General features: G+C 43.6%; 1 protein-coding gene across 7 annotated transcripts in view; it reads left to right on the top strand.

The window, feature by feature from the left end:
- Positions 1–6,450: 6,450 nt before the first annotated feature.
- Positions 6,451–18,660, top strand: part of Slc8a3 (solute carrier family 8 member A3) — a 134,620-nt gene continuing 122,410 nt past the window's right edge. For 2 of the 7 annotated variants that reach the window (XM_046461690.2, XM_046461697.2), the window contains exon 1: positions 7,055–7,704. The gene's annotated coding sequence lies outside the window, so the exon portion shown is untranslated. Of the gene's footprint in view, positions 6,786–7,053; positions 7,705–18,660 lie in introns of those variants that run through there. The other 5 variants (XM_046461691.2, XM_046461693.2, XM_046461694.2 and 2 more) reach the window with 5 other exon arrangements.

The following is an 18,660-nucleotide window of genomic DNA, read 5'->3' on the forward strand; positions in this document are numbered from 1 at the left end:
TACCCTAAGTACATGTATGAAGACCCGAATGGTGTGAATATACTTTATATACAACCAGAGATACAAAAAATTTTCCTCTATATGTGTAAAATGAACTGTAATGCATTCTGCTGTCATATATAACAAATTAGAATAAACAATGTTAAAAAGATGATTTTAAATCTTAGCAAGACTGATTAAGAAAAGAAAAATGGCACACATTATTCATATAAAAAATTTAAATAGGGCTGGGGATAAGACCCTAGGTTTAATCCCCAGAACCACACACATATTACACATACACACACACAAAAATTAAATAAAGAAAAAATAGAATTCTGAAAATGCTGATTTAATAGAAAGTAAAAACATTAAAGACCCTATCATGTTATTTTACCAAAAAAATTGAAAGTATACATTTGATACATGAAGTGAACAAATTCCTAGAAAAATACAATTTGACATACTGAAACATGAAAAAATAGAAAAACTGCATGTATTTGAAGACTAATTTAAATTTCAATGTGATAACCAGAATAATGGTTCCCCAAAGATGTCCATAACCTAATACCTTGAACCTGTGGATATTGTCACCTTATAAGGCAAAAGACCTTGCAGAGGTGACTAGGGACGTCAAGATGGGAGATCATCTTGGATTATCCAGGCAGGTCCACTGTATTCACATAGGTCCTTAAAAGTGGAGAACCTTCCCCACTCTGTACTCAGAAGATGTGACTAGAGAAGAATGGTCAGGGAGATGCAAAGCTGCTGAGGAAGGGAACCATGAGTCAAACGCCTTTAGAAGCCAAGAAAGACAAAGAAAAGGACTTTCCAAAAAGAAACATATTGTTGCCAATACCTTGGTTTTAGCCTAGCGAGATCTGTGGGGGATTTTCAACCTACCCAATAGTCCGATAATGAAATTGGGTTGTTTTAAACCACTCTAGTTGTGGTGATTTGTTGCAGCCACCCCTGAAAACTAAAACTAATACAAATGATTAAAGAAATTGAATCCCTACTTTAAAAATCTTTCCACACAGAATCTCTAATTCCAGATTGGCTTCCCTACTAAAGTTACGCAAATTCCTCCAGAAAACAAAGAAATATGTCTCAACTCTCTTGATAAAGCCCGAACACCCTGACACCAAAGTCTGAAAAAGACACTTTAAGAACAGAAAATTATAGATCAACCTGTATCCTGAATCTATATACAGAAATCCTTAATCAAGAACACACAAGCAAAATTCAAGATACACATCAAAGGATACTACAACACAACCAACAAGACTTTGTTCCAGGAATGTAAAATTTCCAACATTAGAAAATGTATCCTTATAATGTGTTACTTTAACAGATTAAGAAAAAATGCATACAATTTTTCAATGATGCAAAGAAACTGATAATATTCAACACACATTTTCAACTAAAAACAAAGGAAATCTTAAGAAATTAGGAAGAAAAGGGAATTTCCTTAATCTGATAAAATGTTGTCCAAAGAGCATAAAGCTCACATCATTTTTTGTTTGTTTGTTTTTGTTTATTGGTACCACGGGCACTTAACCACTGAGCCACATCCTCAGCCATTTTTATTTTTATTTTTATTTTTGAGACAAGGTCTCACTAAGTTCCTTAGGGCCTTGCTAAATTCCAAAGGCTGGCTTTGAATCTGCTATCCTCCTGCCTCGCCTCCCAAGCCACTGGGATTACTGCACCACCACACCTGGCTCACATATTTAATGGGAAAATATTGAAAGTGTTTCCACTGAGATCAAGAGAGGAACAGAGATACCTGCTATGCCCACTTCCATTTGTCACTGTATTGAAATCCTAGCCCATGCAAAAATAAAAGATTTGAAAGGAAGAAACTTGTAAGCATAGTTATATATTGGGGTGGGGGGAGTCTACAAATGAACTTTCAGAATTAAAAGCAAATTTAATAATGTTACCATATACAAAATCATTATTCAAAAGTCAATTTTATTTTTACCATAAGAAAAACATTTTAACATAAAATTTTGTATAACTAGAACAAAAAAAGAAGAAGAACCCATTTACCTGCATCATTCAACTCAAATACCCAGAAATAAGACTAAAGAAATATGTGCAAGAACTGTACATTGAAACTTTTAGGATACTACTGGGAGAAATGAAAGAATTAAAGAAATTCTATGTTCATGGATCAGAAGACTCAATATTGTAAAGATTGGCATTGACAATTCATTCCAAGTTGACAATAAATGTAATGCAATCTTAATGAAATTCTCAGCAGGAATTTTTGTGAATACTGACTAAATTCTAAAATTTATGCATAATTGCAAAAGGCCAAAAATAACCAAAATACTCATAAATAACAAAGCAAAAATATTCAGATATCAAGATGTTTTGTTATAATTGTTAAAATGGTATGATACGGGAAGTCTGAGGCAGGAGGACCACAAGTTCAAAGCCAGCAATGGTGAGGCATTTAGCTACTCAGTGAGATGCTGTCTCTAAATAAAATACAAAATAGGGCTGGGGATGTGTCTCAGTGGTTGAGTGCCCCTGAGTTTAATCCCCAATATAAAAAAAAGTATGATATAGACTCAAAAGTAGGAAAATAGCTGATAAAATATAGAGTCCATAATAGATACACACATATATGAACACTTGATTTATATCAAAGGTGACATTGCAAGTGAAATGATCTCATTTTGATAAATTGTACCTATCTTCAATTATTTGTATAGTCATATGGAAAAAGCAAAATTCTACTTTACATTAAGTAAAAAAACTCAATTCCAGAAGGATTATACATTTAATTAAAACTTAAAAAAAATAAAAATTCTAAAAGATAACACAGAAAGATATCTTCATAACCTTGGGTTGACAAAGGAAAAAGAAACAGAAAACACTTAGGATGAAAAAGAAAAACAAATAAATGGATTCCATTAAAAGTAAGAAATTCAGTTCATGCAAAGATAATTCAGGGTATGAGAAAGCAAGCCACAGATTGGGGAAGATATTTGCAAAGCATGTAATGAGAGAAGACTCATCCAGAATAGGTAAAGAGTCCCAACACATCAATAAGAAAAAGAGACAATCTCACAGAAAAATGAAGCTACATCCGTGAACAAAGGAGGATATCTAAAAGCCAATGTATACATCAAAAAGTTTCCACTTCAATAGTTATTAGGAAAATGCAAATTAAATTTCAGTAAACACCACTGAAATGACTAAAATTAAGTAGACCGACGTTAACATAAATGTGACAAAATAATGCTGGGGAGCAGGGGTGTAAATAAGTACAAATAACAGGAAACTGTCATTACCAATTAATGATGCATATTCACAACCCAACAAACCAGCCAGTCTATTCCTAGATACATACCCAAGAGAAGTGAGTAGACACAGGAAGCAAAAGACGTCACGGCAGCATATGGAAAAGAATTTAAAAATTGGAAACAATTTGGATAGCAATAAAGAGCAGAATTAAAATTTACAAAGTTTCAGTTAGATAGGCAGAATATGTTCTGGCATTTTATTGTACAGCATGGTGACCATAGTCAATAATAATATGTACTGCATATCTCAAAAGAGCTAGCAGGGAGGCGTTTTAAATGCTATCACAACAAAGAAATGACAAATGTTTGAGATGATGGATATGTTAATTAACCTGATTTGATCTCTCCATAATGTATACAGGTACTGAAACATCATATGTACCCTGTAAATATATAAAATTATTTACCAATTAAAAAAATAAAATAAAAAATTTTTCAAGTTGTGTATTCCTTCAGTGGAAACTATAATTAAGAATAAACAGTTGCTGCTATATACAAAAACATGAACAAACCCTACAAAAGTTACATGCAGAAAGAATCCAGACACAATAGTTTATTCTATGTGTTTCCATGAGACTAATGTAGGATTTTAGAAATCAAGAGAGCAGTTCCCTTTAGATAGGAGGAGAAAGGATGGGGAGAAACATGAGGGATCCCTGAATACTGGTAATATTTATTGTTTTGGACATTTACTTTGTGAAAAAATCTTTGACCTTACATTGAAGATTTGTGCATGTTTCTGTATGTAAACAATTTTACTAAAGGCAAAAAATAATTGACAAAAGTTTGATGTGCAAGTTACAACAAAGTTAAAACTAATACAATGTATAGGAAAGAATCATGCCTCAATAAACTACCCTGTTATCAAACTGCTTATTAAACATTCATCTCCCATTCAGAGCTTCTCCAGGACTTACTTTAAAGATGAACTTGATTTTCTGCTCTTGCCTCTTCTTAACTGTGGTCAGATTGTACAGTTCAAGGGCTGTGGCATCCTGGCAACTTAGGCTGCCTGTGAGCACCAGGTCTATGCCTTGTGCCAGTGATGGTTGGGGTAGGCAGGTCTATTCCTTGGGAAGTGCCCAAGGTCCCAGTTTTGCAGAGGCAGCAACTTGTGGAGTTCTGGGGTTTGGTAGTAAATAATGGGGCATAACCAAGAAGCTTCATGGCCCTTTCCTACAATCCATCCCATCTGCCCTGTTGCATGCTGCTTAGCCTCTGGAGAAAGAAGGGCATTTGATATCCAAAAACTATTCACCCTCATAGCCAGAAAGTGAAGGAAAGAGACAGAAAGAAGGGCATTTCCTCTTCAAGGGCATGTCCTCAAGGGCATGTCCTCAATGACCTAGAGACTTCCCATTAGGCACCGCCTCTTAAAGGTTTACCCACCTCCCAATAGTGCTTTCCTGAGGAGCAGGGCTTTACCACTTCAGATCCAAAGTATAGCGCTCATCAATATAAACATTTTAAACAGGTGTAGGCTACGAATGTAGCTCAGTGATAGAGTGCTTGCCTAGCATATGTGAAGCCCTGGAATCAACCCCCACTACTGAAAAAAAAATGGTGAATTTTATTGCATGTAAATTATGCCTCAATAACGTTGATCTAAAGAGAAAAAGAAAATCACCAGAAATCATGCTATTCAGTGATAACCATTGCCATTGTGGTGTTTTCATACTGCCGGGGCATAAACACACACACACACACACACACACAAAATCACACACACACAATCACACTCCATGTTCTATTTTCTTCTCTTTCAATAATATATCAGAAAAACCTTTCTATGCTAATACATAGAATGCTGAATCAGCACATAATGGTGTAGTATACTACACCATTATGTCAATGTAACTTGATTTACTCTACCTATTTTCTGTTGGAAAATTAAGATGTTTCTAATTTTTCACTACTATGAATACTTCCATGAATATCCTCATAACTAAATTCTTACACTTATCCCTAATTATTGCCATAGAATAAATTTCTGCCAGTAAAATTAAGGAGTCACATGGACTCACATTTTTTAAGGAATGATTAATCTTTCCAAATTGCCTTCCCATAGCAGTTTTCATGCCCACCAGCCATCTCTTGGTCTAAACTACAATCCAGTCAGCTGTGGTGCTCCATGGGAAGAGACACAGGTAAATCCCAATAAGAAATATGTATTGAAATCCTACAGTCAGGAGTTCCTGAAATCTTACTAAGTCAGTGTCTCAGCCCTAACTTAATGCAAGGCCCATAAAGTTTCAGAGTACTCCTAACCAGGCACATCCAAGACCCAACTCAGGACAAAAGCCACTATACGACTTGCTAGGGGAACATTGAGTCAAGGAATCAGAAATGAACTCACTTCATCCCAAGTCCAGAGGCTCTCTAGTCCTGTACCCCCTTTACTCCTTTGGGGATCAAACTTTGTTGGAAAGCAGCCCCCCTGGGGAGCCTAGGATCCTGGAAATTACATGTATAGATTGTGGTTTCACAACTGTTGTGTGTCAGCACAGCCCCAGTTAGTTCCAGCTTTTTCCCATCCTGATTCTGCTGCATGTGGCTTTGGGATGCTTATTTAACCTCTCTAAGCCTCAACTTCCTCAACCGAAAAATGGAAATAGAAGTTGTACCTATCTCATAGTCTTCAGAGGATGGCATGAGATAATAAACCAGTTTTACTAGCACCACCCCTGGCTCCAAGGAGAGGCTTATATTTGGTAAGTATTATTATTGTTTATTGGTTCCATTATCCTTGTTTTCAGGCAGCAGAAGGCTGCAAAAACAACCACTGGCCTTTATATTAATATCTGTCCCCACCATCCTGATGTCCATACAAAAGGCCACCCACTGTGCTCATTTTAGAGCTGTCTAATGCCATGATAAGCTCAGGACACGAAACTCCATTCTTAGGAGAGGCCTGCCCACCCCTCCTGCCTCCAGGACCACGCCTGACAAATATAGCAGAAATTACAGGCATCTGATTTAAGGCTATGTGTGTACACTTCGCCCTAGCCAAGCCCCAAACCTTACTTCTGAGGCTGCATCAAAGAAGCATCTCTCCTCCAGTCTCCAGGCCCAAAGCAAGCCGCAATTTGGGAGGCAGCCCCCTCTTATTTTTAGCCTTAAAAAAAAAAAAAAAAAAAAAAGCCAAAAGCCAACATACCAGCGCTCACTCAAGCGTCTCTCACAAGCTGTTGTTTGACTTGGGTTGAGAAAATGACAGGCTGAGTTCTGCACCAACAAGAGAAGAAAAAAACGGGGGAGAAAAGAGTTTTATTTTCCCTCCACTGCTAACCTCCGTCCCCCTCAACTCCTCCCCTAGGCCTGGGTGGACCCTGCCTGGGTAATCGTCCCCTGCTATATTTAAAAACCACAGATGTGTTCGGTGGAGACTTAATTTCGGAATTGCAGGCGGCGTCTCCTGAGGACAAGGGGAAAGCCAGAGTCGCGCGCCCGCCTGCTGCCTGGAGCTCCCAACTCCCGGGAATCCAGGTCAGGACGCGCCGATATCTTGGAAGCGCCGCCGGTCCAGAGGCGCTGGACGCCAGGCTCCAATGGTTGGATGGGTGGGAGGGGTAGGGGTTCCGTCTGCGTTTGGTATTCCGGGGCTCTCTAGACGCGAGGTGCAGGCTTGATGTCCCCAATTCTGGCCGGGAAGTGATCTGAAAGTCTCCCTTCTGCGCACCAGGCTGAATATGCGCGGCTTGTCATTCGGTGCGGCTCTCTCTCCCAGCTGATAGGGTGACGTTCGCTTTGGAGGCTTGGAGATTGGCTTTTTGATTTGGCTTCTTGCGGCAGCTTAATGGGCAAAGCTCTCGGCTCGCCCAGAAACCAGCCCCTCCGCTCGTCCCCTCTGCGCTCAGCGAGGCCGAGACGTCTCCCGCGGTGACGGCGTGAGAGTCGGAAAGCCGGCGCGCTCCCAGTCCCGGGAAAGCCCGGGCGACGCGACTGAGAGCCTGAGCCGGGTCCCTCGGAGCCGCCAGGGCGCGCCGGGCTGCTTGCTTTGCAGCCCCTCCCGGCAGGGATCCCCCGCCGGTGGCGGCCGGGACTCCGGGCCTCTCCCGCGCTGGGCGACCCGTGCTCCGCGTCGGGGTTTTCCTGGTTGCTCGGTTCGGCGTGGAGCGCCCCCTCCTCTGTCCCCTCGCCCTGGCCTCAGCCCCGCTCCCTCCCAGTCCTCGCGCTCCAGATGCGCTGCCCCGCAGCTCCCTGACAGCTGCGAGTCCACGAGCCCCTGCGGGCGGGCGACTGAGGTGGCGGCGGACTGACATGCCCCGGACGCGGCTGCGGCCGGCGGGCAGCCCGCGGGGGCGATGAGCCGCTGCGGCCGGTAAGGAGCCCGGTGGCGGGGGCATCGCGCATCTTCCTTACCCTCTTCGCTTGCCCACTTGGCTCTAGAGGCCGAGAGGAAACGGTGAGTAATGGGGTGAGCCTCCTGCCCTTCCCCCTCAGCGGGCGACCGAGGCAGGGGAGACCGAGGCTGGGAGGCTTGGGATGCCCCAAGAAGGTCCGTGGCCGTGAATAATTATGGTAATTAAGTTATTTCTTATGATCATTCATAGGTATTGCCTTCTTGTGGGTTTGCTGCCAGTAGAAGTCTGTGTGTGTGGATGGTGTGTGTGTGTGTGGGGGGGGGTGCCCTGGAAAGTATATGTCGTGTATGCGGTGTTGGAGAGGGAGGTCTGTCATAGTGAGTGTCTACAGGGGTGCTGGGAGAAATGCCTGGGAATGTATGCACAGTCCAGTCGTGGGCTTGCTGGGTAGTGGCGGGTGCTCAGCTCATTGGGGAAATCGCTATGTTGCATGCTGTATGCATGTGTGCATGTGTGTATCGCTTGTGCCAGGGCGTGTTGGGCTCTTGGGGATGAATGCCCACCGGATTTGGGGGCTAGGAGGAGAGTGCATTATTCACTCGGCGCGCGCCCGCGTGCACACAGGCACGCACGCGCGCATCCCAACCTCGGGACTCCACCGCCGCGGGTCGGGAACTGCAGCCCCAGCTCACCCTCCCACAGCCGCCAAAGGGGCGGGCGACAAGGAGGGGTTCTCCAGTCCTGGACTGTCCAGACTGGGGTGGTCTGGGCGATCCGGGCTGTGTGGAGAGAAGCGAAGTATATAATAACTAAGCCCCCTCCCCATTCTCTCCCTCCCCCCCCCTCTCTCTCTCTCTCTCACACACACACACAGCCACAGGCCCTCATTTAGAGGTTAGCGCTGCTCCTGCAGACCCTGGCTGACCTGCCCTGAGGACCCAAGCCTTTGGGGGAGATGATGAAAGCTATTTGCTTCAGGAAAAACGCAGTTTTTCGTCTGTATTTATTGTGCTTTATTTTTAACCGTGGAGGGAGGGGGGTTAAATAAAACAAACGCCTTTAATGCAGTGCCATAAATTTACCCGCTCGCTTCTGCCCGCCTCCTTTACCCCTTTCCCTGTCTCTCTCTGTCTCTCTTTTTTTCCCCTTTCTCTTTTGGCGATTAAAACACAAACCCCTGAACGTGGTGCTAAGGTTTCCCAGGCAGAAAGACTGAAATTGAGTGCAATTTATCAGAAACGCAGGCTGCAGCTGGGAGCCAGGTGCTCAGCTCCTGGGTGGTCAAGAAAGCCCTGAAGCGGGGGAGGGTGTGGGTACGTGATAGGAACACATCCGGCCTTCTGGTGCGGGCACCAAAAGGGAAGCCTCGGGGCCTCCAGCGACCTGGTGACTTGCAGCCGCCTGTGATTAATCTTCCACAGCTGTTGTGCCCCGTCCACTTGAGCTCAGCTCTTGTTTACCTCGGGTTTTCAAATATAGCTGCTGCGCCATGCTCTTCCTGAAATAGGGTGATCAGTTCACTGTGTATGGGCGCTTGGCCTCCAGCCGGCCCTTTCTTTTGCTGGCTTCCCCAACTGCATCCAACTTTGAGAGGAAGCTGGCCCTTCACTCCTTGCAGTTTTCCAAATGAGGATGGTTGATGGTCAGAGCTTGTGGTGACCAGACGTGGGCTCCTCAGCCCAATCCTTCATCCCGATCTACAGTTTCCATAGTAGTTAGTTTTAACACAGTCCACTCCCTAGTCTTTTTCTTTAAATAAGTATGGATATTTGGTTGAGAAGAAGCAGAAAGAACCTATAGAACTGGATTTGGTCGCAGTGGTCTTTCTTTAACTTGATGGAGATGGGAAGGCCATTCAGTTTCCTCTACCTGGAATGCTTACTTAAGTTCTCCCAACACCCCTAATGTGCTCCTACACACCCTCCAGCTCTCAGCCACTTCTCCAAGGAAGCCTTCCATACCTTCTCTGACTAGGCCAGGTTCCCTTATTTCATACACCCATAACCTATGACTTTGAAGTAATTTAAAGATGCACATTAAATTTGTTTATGATTGAGTAATGCTGGGCACAGCTCTAGACAATAAGCTCCACGAGGACAGGAAAGATGGCTGGTATTTTTTCACATTATATCCCCAGGGCCTACCTCTGTGCCTGGCATACAGTAGACACTCAGTAAACATTGGTTGAATTAATAAAACTCGAAGGACAAGTTACAGCTTCCTCTCTCTGCTCCTGCTCCTCTGATCTCCACTTTGTACTGCTCTCCACATCCTCCTGGTCAGAAAAGGGAGTCATATGGAATCAAACTGATCCTGTCAAAAAAAGTCCCTTTCTCCTGTGCCCCTCCATAGGCTGGGACCCCAAAGCATTTGCCCTGGCCCCAGTCTGCTCTTTTGTAAGGCAATTCCTTATGTAGTCTCTGAACACAATTATTGGTATTGACCATGAGCACTCATTGAAGGCCTTGTGCCCTGGCCTGCATGATCCATCCAGTGATTGCCCACAATCTGGATTTGAAGAATGTGTCACACATCTTGACTTCTCTTCAAACCATTAGAAGAGAGGAAAAACTTTTTCACTCAAGTCTGGTTGTTTTCAATATTTGGTGAGATTCGAAATACACTGGACTCCAAAAGAGAAAGCTTTCATTTATTTATTCAGCCAGCCATTTATTTAAGGAATATTCAACAGCCACCTACCTGCCAGCTTGTGTTAGTGAGGTGCAGAGGCAAGTAAAATAGAATGGCCCCTTTCCTCATACACATAGATTCCAGCAGGGATAACCAACCAGTGAACAGGCAGTTGCCGTAGAAAGTGATTGCTCTCCCTGGAGGGAGTGAAATGTAGGGGTTATGTTCTGGCTTTTCTGCCGGTGGCTTGCCTCCCCCTCCTGGGTCGGCACTTCTCTCTCCCCCTCCCTGTCCCATGCGGCCTGAAACACAGTAGATGTTCAATGAAAAGTGAAGGAGTGAACAAACCACCTTGCTCTCGAGGCAGGTGAAACAAGGTCAAGGAAGGGGATCCCTGCAATTTAGCATAAAAGAAGCAAGCAATGGAGTAACAAATCAAGCCAGGAACAGCCAACGTGTCATAACAGGAGAAGCATGGAGCTGGTGGTAAGAAGGTTAGGTTCTAGTTGTTATTGCTTCTGACAACCACAGAAAAGAGCTGTCTCTATCCTCTGGGTCTTGGATTCCTTGTCCATTAAAAGAGTTTGGATTCGATGTGTTGACTGATAAGCTCCTCCCTGACCTGACAGCTTTGTATTCTGTGAGTTCTATTTCACAGCATATAGATTGCCTCCTGCTAAGAATACCTTAAGTGCTATAAATCTTTCGGGCTTTAACTTGAAGCCCCTAGTGTGTCTGCTTTCATGCTGGTCAAGTCAAAGGTCAGCTGCCAGTCAACTTGGCTATCTGGATGTTTGGGCTTTTAGTCCCCCTGAGCTGGGTTGAGTGTGCTCTGATGCCCTAGATTGGTACCAGTGTGTAGTCCCCAGCCAGGATCACCCCACCCTCCACTGGGCCCATGCTCCAGCCATCTTGTCTCATGCAAACCATTGATCTAGTTCAACCACTCTGCCCATCCTGGACCACATCACCGGAATCCCTCCCTAGTGAGATAGGAAGAACCATCTTGAGCCTTCGCCTTTCAGCCCCTCAGAAGGAACTAATAGGGAAATTAGCTTCAAGGGGAATCCTGAGGTATTGGGGACTGAGCACAGCTGCAAAGATTGAAGCTGATCAGCAGGGAGTCTGAGAATCCACTCCTAGCTCTTCTTGTGAAAGGGGTGTCTAGAGCACCCCTCGAGTTGATTGTACGAGAGAATCCTCCAGCCACGTCTGTTAGAGATGACTTTGACTACTTGCCAGACTCCATTTGTTCTTCATTCAAACAATGAAATGATTTAATTTTGTATTTCAACATTTAAAAAAATAAGATAAATTAAATGGTATTAAAATAAATCAAGCTTTGGGGCTGGGATTGTGGCTCAGCGGTAGAGCACTTGCCTAACACGTGTGAGGCCCTGGGTTGGATCCTCAGCACCACATAAAAATAAATAAATAAAATAAAGATATTGTGTCCAGTTACAACTAAAAAATAAATATTAAAAAATAAATAAATCAGGCTTCTGGAGAATGGTCTGGGGAGAATGGACATACAGGAGGCTGATTACCAGCTTCACTCAGTGGCTTAGCAACAGGGCACAAGGATGTTAGCCCTCTCTCTATGAGCAACCTCAAAAAATAGAGTCCATATGATTGTTCAGGCAATAAAAGGCAAGAATGATGGCTGCCTCAGGCTGCCTGGGTCTTCTCACTTCTCTGATCTCAGTCCTGTGGTCTGTTTAATTGCCGAGGTTATTTTCTCTTGGTCCTTCCTGATCCAATACATGTCTGCAGCCCTGGTGGAAGGAGGCCTCTGGCAGTCAGAGTTTGGTTCTGGCTCCATACTGGCATCAAAACCCTTGGTGATTAACAGAGCCTCAATTTATTTGTACGATCATCTTCACAAGATGATCTGTATGACCTGTATCTGAATGATCATCCTTATAAGAAGGACTCAGTGAGATCAGGTGTACAAGGAGACTTTTGTAAACTCTTGGTGCATCATAGTGCTTAATCTCTGTTGATGCAGTGTAAATGCTGATTATCACTGTGGTGTACACTGGAGGAGAAGGCAGGTGCTGATGAAGGCAGGGTAGAGGAAAGAACTGTTGACAAACAGACTCACGACTTTTGCTCCAACACCATGTGCATATGTTGGTTCTTCTGAATGAATAAAATTACCTGCTCTCTGAGATCTTTAACTATAACTGTGTACTTCTCTACCCTAATGCTTGCTGGGAAGTTTGAAGTCTCCCCACACATATGCCTCTTTCCAAAATCACTTAATCTTGAAGAATTATAATTCATTCATTTGTTCAGCAAATACCTATTGTGCACTCATTCTGCCAGGTTTTAGTCAAGGCCCTGAGAATCCTGTGGTGAACAGAAAGAGCAAGTTTCCGCTAGGGTGGGATTTATTTTCCTTGGTAAACCAGCAAACAAATAAACAAGAGCAATGATGACTTCAACAAGCAAAAAATGATTTTTCATAGCACATAAAGAAAATGAAAAGTGGTATGACAAAGGGGGTCACCTTTAGATAAGACAGATGGTATAAAAGCTTCTCATAAAAGGTGGCAGTTGAGACCTGAATGAAATTAAAAAGTGACTTATGTGGATATTTAGAGTAAGGCTATTTCAAGCAAAGGAACTAATAAATGCAAAGGCTCTAAGGCAAGCTCAAGTTCAGCCTCTTCTAGAAACTTCAGAGAACTTTATCTTAGCTGACAGGATTGTGGATGGCAAAACTAAGTGGTAGGACAGCCAGGCATGGTGGCACATGCCTGTAATCCCAGCAGCTGGGGGAGGCTGAGGCAGGAGGATCACGAGTTCAAAGCCAACCTCAACAACTTAGTGAGGTCCTAAGCAACTTAGTGAGACCCTGTCTCTAAATAAAATATAAAATGGCTGGGGATGTGGCTCAGTGGTTAAACACCCCTGGGTACAAAAATACCAAAGTGGTAGGACATAAAGTCATCAAGTGAGAAGTTAGAAGTGAAATCAGCCAGGGGAGGGAGGAGCTTCAGGAAGAGAGAATACACAAATAATGGCATGAACTATCTGGTTTATATTTTAAAAAGATATTTCTGGATGTTTTGTGGATGGGTGGGGGATGTAGATTAGAAGAGATGGGGCAGAATTGTTAGCTATTGCAGTAGTTCAGGTGAGAGAAATAATACTGAAACTCCAGTAGCTAGAACAGAGTGTGACACTTTTTTTTTTTTAAAGTTCACCTTCAATGAATTTACAGCTCTGGTGGGCACATAGTAAACGCTGAACAAATATTTTTTCTCCATGAATCTATGAAACAGAATAAGGCTTTCTTGTGGCCACTCTAGGTTTTGAGTTAGCATCAACACTCTGGATATTTTGAAGATAGTTTTTAATTTTTCTAGCTGATGTGCTCCAAGGGTTCCTTTCCTTCTGCGTGAAACTACATTCCCATTTGAGACAGAAGATGTTCCACTCTACCACTTCTTGATGTTCTCGGACAGTGTGATTAAGTCCCCCAAACCTTCAGCTCACATTTAAATACTGATCTGGTGAACTCTTCTGTGTTCATCCAGGGTACGGACATAGACCTGCCTTGCCAGTGTATCTCCAGAGCTTATTACGGTCTGGGTTATTGAAACAACAAATGGCCACCACCTGAACCAGACAGAAGCACTCCGGTACCTCAGACGAATCTGGGGACTTCCTGCCTCACCTCCTAGAGAGCACAGAACTCTCATTGGTCTTATTTAGCTCACAGTTTAGGAAAGTCCTAAAGCTAAGCAGGTGTGTAAGTTGCATGGTTTGGGGTTGATTTCTCCCACACCTGTTTATTCGAGCCTTCGCATCTCCGAATCAGGAGGAACTTTCCAGGGCCCATGGGATAGAGAAAGTGCCCGATGTGTTTTGGTGCTTGCTAGGCCTCTTCATTTCACCTTCATTTTCATCTTTGGTGTGCATTGATCTTCAGATTACATTGTTTTTACTTTGGGTAGCTCTGAGCTTCCCATCTTCCCCAGCAGCCCTGCTCTCACTTTCTGAGTTCTTCCCACCTCTCACCCCAGAGCAAGTCTGAACCAGGTCTTTCTACACTCTAGTTTGCCCTGCTTTTGTCCATCCGTCCAGTTTGCACACTGTCCTCATTGTGGTTTGCCTTTCCCAAAAGAAGAAGCATTGACCTTGTTCCTCCTGTGATTAAAAACGTTCAGCTGTATTGCTCCCTATTCCCTCTGAGATCGCCCAAAATTCCTTGGTCGGGTATACAAGGCCTTTTACCAACAATTCCTCACCCATTTCTGCAGCTCCTGTCAGGTGCCCTCTGGCCACATCACTTGTCCTTCTCTAAACACATGCTGCTGGTTCAGGCTTCCACATCCTCTGGAATAGGCCTCCTTTTGCTTTTGTTCAGGATTCACTGGCTGCATTCTGTGAAGTCCCGTTCATTCTTCAAGTCTCAGATCCAGGATTACCTGGTTCGTGGAGCTGGTCCTCATGATCTCAGGCTGTGCTAAACCTTCTTTCCTGGAGCTCTCTTGGGACATTGCATATGCTTCCAAATCTAATACTTGTTTTGTCCTAATTATTCAGTTTTCTGTCATTGTTCCCCAGTGAAATGTATGTTCTTCAGGGCGGATTATATTTTGTTCTTATTACTCAAATTCAAAAAACCTGCTCACAGCATCCCTGACAGATGGTTCTCCAAACTCCGCTTGAACACTGCCAACGGTGGGAGAAATCACTGGATATTATCCCTTCTATTTTTGCACATTCATTCAATAAATATATACTGAGCCTCTACTATATGCCAGACACTGATTTAGGCACTGGAAATACAGAAATACCAGATAAAAATTCCAACTCTCTTGGAACTTATGCTTTTTTGAGCATGTGGGCCAAAAAAAAAATGAGTTTGGAACAAATCAGAGTAACTGTCTCATGATAATTCAGGGAAAGTCATCATGTGACACAAAGCTGAGTTTTAAACAAATGCATGCATGTATGAATGAATGAGCGAGTGAGCAAAGAGGCCCTAAGAAAATGTGGAGAAGTTGACCTAAGTTGACATCACTGAAAGGGAAAATAACTAGAAACATATCTTGCTGAAAATGGATGAGTAGCATCACTTTCCTATGAAGATAAGAGAACTCTATGTCTTTTATGTTTCTTCAGTAGATGTGTAAGCCAAGCAATCAGCAAATTTAGGGAGCGACAAAGGGAAAACCTGCTTTTGTGGGTGAAAGAACCGATGCCACTATATTTCGCATGGTATGAAGTAAGCAAGAGTCCAGGAGGCGGGGCTTTTGTCTAGTAAACAGGAAGACCTTGCTTGTGCATCAACTCATAGTTCTCCAAAAGTCCTTCTCTCAGTCCGGAAAAAGTTCCTAAGGTTGGAATCCCTAAAATGCAGATGACATGCTGCGCTCCTTGTCCAATCTTTGCCCAGGATTCTCAACCCTAGTTATATCTTAGAATCAACTAAGGAACTTTTAAAAACATTAATATCTAGCTGGGAATGGTGGCACATGCCTATAATCCCTGTGACGAGGGAGCTGAGGCAAGAGGAGCCCAAGTTCAAGGTCAGCCTCGGCAATAAATAAACAAAAAGGGCTGGAGATGTAGCACAGTGGTGAAGGTCCCCTGGGTTCAAGCTCCAGTATCAAAAAACAAACAAACAAAAACACTATAAATGTCTAGCTTCACTCCCAGAGATCCCAAATCTTAGATCTAAAGTAGAATTCAGATGACTATATTTTTTCTGATATACAGCCCCCTCTATGGTTTTAGTTCCATAAGTTGGGGGATGACTAAGATATAGACCCATTGGCAGAAAAAAAACAGAACTTAAGCTGTGAAAAGCCTCCTCTCTTCCTCTTCCTAGGTCTTCACCCACTCAGTGTTTATGATACCCCAGATGAGTCAAGGCCTTGCAGAGGTCAAAATCCTCTGGCTTCTACAAGTCTGGCAGGCTTTAGAGCATCTTTGAATCATAGAAGTTTTGAGGGAGAAAGGAGATCAGAGTTCAAGTTCAACCTCTTAACCTTATCAATAGGGTTTCAGTGAGTGTGACTAGTCATTGTTACCAAAAAAAAAAAAAAAAAAAAAATTCTTCCCTACAATGAGTTGAAATCCCTTTTGGAGTCTTCTGGAAGAATGAGGAAGATGAACTTTTAAACAGATAAACCCATGATTTTGTGACAAGTACTTCTGTGGTGGTCAGAGTCTGAGAGAAACTCAAAGGAGGAAATGACTAGTTCTGAAAGTAGAGGAGGGGACATTGTCAAGGAAGCCTTCCTAGAAGAGAGAGAGCTTTCTGGGGCCCTAGGTTCCTACCCTAATCATCCACCATCCCTTTCATCCCGTGGGATTTAGAAGCAAACTTTGACATTTGACATACCAAGTTTCACAGCCCAGCTATGCCGCTTGCTCAGTTGGTAGACCTCAGGTGAACTGTCAGTCTTTGAGCCCCAGTCTCCTCATTTCTAGAACAGATAACAATACCTGTCTCACTCTGACCGCAGGAGGCATGTACAACAGTGCCTACTGCAGTGCTGGCCATAGAGCAGGGACTCCATGAATACATGTGATCATTGACGTTGTCATCCTTATTTATTTATTTATTTATTTATTTTTAAGTCTTTAGTTCATGTGAAGCATGAGAGACTGAGCCTGCTGGTGCCCTGGTCTGTTTATGAGGCTTCATCTTAGGGGAGGCAAAAATATGTCAGATGCATGTAATCAGAGAATCAGGAACAGTGTACTATCACTTCACGTACCGTAAGATTCTCCACCTTATGAAGCCCTCCTGCATTAGAGCCACTCACCCACATGGTCTGAACAAGTTCTAGAGCCACCAGCTTGAGTACTTAGAGAAGAACAAGAAAAAGGTATTAATTACTTCTCAGAACGTAATTGTAATGGATAGTTCCTGTGATTACTGGTTTGTCTTCATCCCTCATCAGAAGATAAGCTTTACTGAATAAGGTTGAGGATGAGGTGTAGCTCATTCATGGTGGTACCCCCAATCGCTAGCATCGTGTTTGGTCCCTAAATGAGCAAAAAGCCATTTCTTAAAAACTGGATTTGAATCAAGAGGCTTTTGGTAAATACAGAATGTTGGCTGTCCTTGACCTTCTCTAGACCCCTACTTCCTACCACCCTCTTGGATCTGAAAGCAGGAAGCAAGAACTTTCTTCTTAGTTGTGTCTCAGTGAGTAAGGCGCTGCAGTGTGCTTAGAGCGGCTGACGTGTCAGAGCCAGGACAGCCTGGCTGCTGCACCTAAAACTTTAATGTAAATCGGCTGTGACGCCTGTGCAGGGCCCCAGATTTAGAAGCAGAGAAGGACGACTCTACTCAGGCTGGTGACAGGCCTGGAGCAGTGTTCCCATTGGAGAAAGTGGAGGGCGTAGCAGTAGGGAGAATTTCTCAGTCTGGCCTGGTGGCACTGTTTTATTAATGATCTGGAAGAGCAGAGGAACAGTGACTTTAATTAAATTTGCCAGTGATATTAAAAGATGTCAGGAGCCACTGCTGAGGACACAGACACCTTGCAGATGGCCCTGGGGGCGTTAGGAAAATAATCTAGGAAAGAGACAAGAGGTCACGGACTCAGGGCATCCGTTTGGCTAAGGGAGAGGAATGTGACATGGGGGCAGAGAGTTGTCCCATGAGGAATACACCCTGGGCCTCCTTATCTGCATCTTCTCTGTGTGCAATAGGTTTCTAACTGATCTTCTTTTCCAGTCTTGTCCTCCTTATAGCTGTCCTGAGTCTTTAGCGAAATTGGTTTTTCTGAAATATAAATCAGACCATGTCATTTCCTGTTTCAAATCCCATCATTGGCTTTTCTCTGCCCTTGAGATCAAATCCCATCTTCTCAGCCGGGCGTAGAAGACCTGCCATGAATCGTGTCTCCCCACTGTCCAGCCTCATCTGCTGACCCCCCTGCCTCACACTGAATTCCCTGTAATCCCATGCACATCCCATGCACACGGGGGCTCTTTTGTGTCTCCGTGACCTTTTTGTTCAGGCTGTTCTCTTTGACTCGAATGCCCTTCCCACTTTCCTTTTTTCTTTTCTGACTAAAGCTCACTCAAGCTTGAAGAATCATTTCAGGGATCACCTCCTTCAGAACGCCTCCCTGAATCCCCATATTAGCTCAGCGCCCTCCTTGGACCCCCACAGCCTTCTGCCTGCCTCCACTTTGTGTAGTAAAATTGTCTCCGCCCCTGCTCGATGGTACCTCTGTGAGCAAATACTGTATCTCATTTTTCTTTTTACCCACGGCATCTAGGACCAGGCCTGGCAAATCACAGGCTTTTGTCAATATTTGTCAAACTGAGCTGATGAAAAGAATATTCAGTTGGGAGACTGCAGCAGGCAGCCAGGACAGCCCCAGGAAGCCTGGGGACTGTGCGACTTGTATCAAGTGGCTAGTCTCTCCTATGGGGAGTGTGGG

The sequence above is a fragment of the Marmota monax genome, unplaced genomic scaffold, assembly GCF_021218885.2.
Source record: "Marmota monax isolate L192 unplaced genomic scaffold, Marmota_monax_Labrador192_F-V1.1 WCK01_AAM20220418_F8-fsc00001, whole genome shotgun sequence".
Lineage (NCBI taxonomy): Eukaryota > Metazoa > Chordata > Mammalia > Rodentia > Sciuridae > Marmota > Marmota monax.